Source organism: Leptonychotes weddellii, chromosome 14 (assembly GCF_054177405.1).
Source record: "Leptonychotes weddellii isolate Sample4059 chromosome 14, ASM5417740v2, whole genome shotgun sequence".
Taxonomy (NCBI): domain Eukaryota; kingdom Metazoa; phylum Chordata; class Mammalia; order Carnivora; family Phocidae; genus Leptonychotes; species Leptonychotes weddellii.
This window is the reverse complement of record NC_138382.1, coordinates 65,652,085-65,656,834: the sequence shown is the minus strand read 5'-3', so window position 1 is coordinate 65,656,834 and position 4,750 is coordinate 65,652,085.

The window sequence follows — 4,750 nt, the reverse complement described above, 5'->3', positions numbered from 1 at the left end:
AGAAGTCAAACTCTCACTCTTCACACATGACATGATTCTCTATGTACAAAACCCAAAAGACTCCACCAAAAAATTGCTAGAGCTGATACAGAAATTCAGCAAAGTTGCAGGATATAAAATCAATGCAAAGAAGTCGGTCACATTTCTATACACTAACAATAAGGCAAAAGAAAGAGAAATCAAAGAATGGATCCCTATAATTGCACCAAAACCCATAAGATACCTGGGAATAAAACTAACCAAAGAGGTAAAGGATCTGAACTCTGAAAACTATAGAACACTTATGAAAGAAATTGAAGAAGACACAAAGAAATGGAAAAACATTCCATGTTCATGGATTGGAAGAACAAATATTGTTAAAACATCTATGCTACCCAAAGCAATCTATACATTCAATGCAATCCCTATCAAAATACCATCAACATTTTTCACAGAGCTTGAACAAATAATCCTAAAAATTTTTTTAAAGATTTTATTTCTTTATTCATCAGAGTGAGAGAGAGAGAGAGAGAGAACACAAGCAGGGGGAGCGGCAGGCAGAGGGAGAAGCAGGCTGCCCACTGAGCAAGGAGCTCAATGCGGACTCAATCCCAGGTACCTGGGATCATGACCTGAGTCAGAGGCAGACACTTAACTGATTGAGCCACCCAGGCATCCCAAATAATCCTAAAATTTGTATGGAACCAGGAAAAAGACCCTGAATAGCCAAAGGAATCTTGAAGAAGAAAACCGAAGCTGGAGGCATCACAGTTCCGGACTTAAAGCTCTATTACAAAGCTCTAAACATGAAGACGGTATGGTACTGGCACAAAAACAGGCACATAGATCAATGGAACAGAATAGAGAGCCCAGAAATGGACCCTCAACTCTATGGTCAACTAATCTTCAACAAAGCAGAAAAGAATATGCAATAGAAAAAAGACAGTCTTTTCAACAAAATGGTGTTGGGAAAATTGGACAGCCACATACAGAAGAAAGAAACTGGACCACTTTCTTACACCACACACTAAAATAAACTCAAAATGGATGAAAGACCTAAATGTGAGACAGGAATCCATCAAAATCCTAGAGGAGAACATAGGCAGCAACCTCTTTGACCTTGGCTGCAGCAACTTCTTGCTAGACACGTTTTCAAAGGCAAGGGAAGCAAGGGCAAAAATGAACTATTGGGACTTCATCAAGATAAAAGATTTTGGACAGCAAACAATCAACAAAAGGCAACCTACAGAATGGGAGAAGATATTTGCAGATGCCTTATCAGATAAAGCGCTGATATCCAAAATTATAAAGAACTTATAAAACTCAACACACAAAAAACAATCCAGTCAAGAAATGGGCAGAAGACATGAATAGACATTTCTCCAAAGAAGACATACGAATGGCCAGCAGACCCATGAAAAATGCTCAACATCACTGGACATCAGGGAAATACAAATCAAAACCACAAAGAGATACCACCTCACGCTGGTCAGAATGGCTGAAATTAACAACTCAGGAAATAACAGATGTTGGTGAGGATGTGGAGATAGGGGAACCCTCTTACACTGTTGGTGGGAATGTGAATGGCGGAAAACAGTATGGAGGTTCCTCAAAAAGTTAAAAATAGTGCTACACTACCACCCAGAAACTACACTACTAGGTATTTATCCAAAGGATACAAACATAGTGATTTGAAGGGGTGCATGTACCCCAGTGTTTATAGCAGCAATGACCACAATAGCCAAACTATGGAAAGAGCCCAGATGTCCATTGACAGATGAATGGATAAAGAAGATGTGGTGTATATATATACAATGGAATATTACTCAACCATCCAAAAGAATGAACTCTTGTCATTTGCAACGTTGTGGGTAGAACTAGAGGGTATTATGCTAAGCAAAATAAGTCGGCCAGAGAAAGACAAATACCATATGATTTCATTCATATGTTAAATTTAAGAAACAAAGCAAATGAACATAGGGGAAGGGAAGGAAAATAAGACAAAAACAGAGAAGGATAAACCATAAAAGACTCTTAACTACAGGAAACAAACTGAGAGTTGCTGGAGAGGAGGTGAGTGCGAGGATGGGATAACAGGGTAATGGGCATTAAGGAGGGTACTTGACGGAATGAGTACTGGGTGTTATATGTAACTGATGAATCACTAATTCTACCTCTGAAGCTAATAATACACTATATGTTAATTAAATTGAATTTAAAATAAGGGAAGGAAGGAAGGAACAAACGAACCAACGAACGTAGATTGGTTTTCTCCCCCGCTTCCCACCCCGCAGCTTATGTATGTGCACACACTCTCTTTCTCTCTCTCTCCCTCTCTCTCTCTCTCTCTCTCTATCAAAAAGAAAAAGAATAAACATGATAAGAGTTAGGGGAAACAGTGTTCCTTCTTCTGATCATTCTAGGGCAATAGTTGAAATTAATCTTTCAAATGCTACACTATTTGACCATAGCATATGGAAGATTCTTAAATTCCTCTTAGAGCTGGAGAGGAATAAAAAACACATTAGGAAGTTCTTAGCTTCTTTCCTATGGGGTCAAGTGGATGGGTTCTATCAGTGCTTCTCAAATCTGCTTATTATCAGAGTCACCTAGGTAGCTTTAAAAATATATACTTCCTATTCCTAACTCAGAAAAGTCTTGTTAAGTCCTTAGGAGATGGGGTCCATGAATCTCTCTCTTTTCTAAAGCATCCTCTCCCCAGGAGATTTTGGTGATCAGACAGGTTTGGTGACCACTGAACTACATGTCAGCTCTATCTATAAACCAAAGCTAAGGTTTCATATCCAGCTGCCAGCCCCCATCCACCCTGCATGTTTCTCTTGCACCAGCCCCTGCAGCAGCATATGGGGCCACTGACAATCACAGTGAGCACTGTTGGGGAAGTCATGCTTGCAGGGAAGCTCATTCCAATTCTGGTTAGGTCTGGTTCCCGTGAGAGCCCTGGCTTGTGCTGAATCCACGTCTATCTGCCCCACCCCCTTTGATGTCCATTTGTCACCTTAGCCCTATGTCTCAGGGTCAGGTGGAGTCTGTGTAGAGTATAAGTCAGCACACAACCGGGCATCTTGGAAGAGGCTGGGGAATACCAGTGGGAGCCTGTGGGCCAGAAATCCCAGTGGAGTTCAGTGTAGCGACAAACACTGGGGGCTATTCTGTGCAGAGAAGGCTTGCCAAGAGAAAGGGAGTTTTATCTGGACCATGAAGAATGGAAAGGTTTTAAGGAGCTGGAAATTGGATGTTGGGACGTGGCAAGGCTCCATATTGTAGGAAGGGACATGAAAAGAAATAAACTTTAGACCTGTCACTCATGGAGTAGTGTGGTGGTAGATCAAAGGGGAGAATACTGGAGGCAAGTAGCCTCCCATGCATGGGCTCTGCACACACAGGGAAGCCCATGGCACAGCATGGGAGGATTTTAAGACCACAAGAGGAAGGGGTCCATGTAGTCATTGAGTGGAGCTCTAGTATTTATATATTCCCAATGACATGCCCCCATTCTACCTCTACTATCTAACTCCATTCCCACCCTGATGTGAGAATGTAAGCTTCCTTATCCTCACCTTACATGGAGACAAACTGAGAGTAAGGGAGGCCATGTGGCTGTCTCAAGGACACCCATGCAGAAAGTGCTAAAAATCAGGATTCAGACCCATGTTGGCCTATTTCCAAATCTCAGGAGCCTCGAGGCATGAGGTTAAACCACAGACAAATAGAACAGGTGACAGCAGTCATATGCAGAGAATGTAAAGAGAATATGTAGATAGAAAAAAGGAGGGGGAAAAAAAAAACAAGCACAGATCCACACACCCACGCACACGCATACACACACACAAGTGTGTACCAGGACTGATTCCAGTCTGAGCAGGCCTCTCCACTGTCCTCTAGCTAATGTATTCTGGGCCAGATTTAAAGGATCTAGGAGAGAATGACTTGTCAGCTCATAGGAAGTGAAAGATGGCATGGAAAATACCAATAATCCTACCCTCCTCTTTCCAACCCTCCAAGGGAATAAGAGGGCTGTTTTGTTTTGTTTCTTTTTTCAGAAAGGTTTCTTTCTTTGCATAATCACTGGCCTAGATTGTGTCTGTCTTCCCTGTGGTGTTTGGCCCAATGCAACTGGAGACATAACAAGATTGAGCCTTTGCTAGGAGATACAAAAATAATAAAAACAAAGTCATGCACGTTAGGCGTTTACATTCAGAAGGGCCTCCTGCCTCTTCTACTTGGGGCTTTTGTTCAAATTAAATTACCTTCTGCCTGTTGCCACCACAGTTCTATATATATCTAGTGCTTGAGCTATTAAGACGAATGAGCAGAGCCCACGTTGTTGGGTCAGACCACGGGAGACAGTGCTGCTACTTTCTCCCAAAAAGAACAGATTGTTCTGTGGCCCTGAAGGTCTCACTCCATGCTTTACGGGATGGAGATAAAAGAGGCCAAGGTTTCCAGGTCTCGTGATCTTTTAGTTCCTTCTATCACAAGATCAGGAATCTCTTGACATTCAGCAAAGCAGTCGACAGTATGACCTTTGTGCTCTACCCTCTGGCCTTTGGCTCCAGTCCCCCTCCCTTCGATCCATCTACCACATCATCCACTGAGTGACAGAGCTGAAACTCTGATCTTGTCCCTTCCTGGAGTACAGAGCTTCGCTATTTCCTAATACCTTAAGAAATTTCAAGGTCCTTCCAGATATAGTGCCCTGCTGCCTTTCCAGCCCTTTCTCTTTTTTTTTTTTAGATTTTTTTTTTTT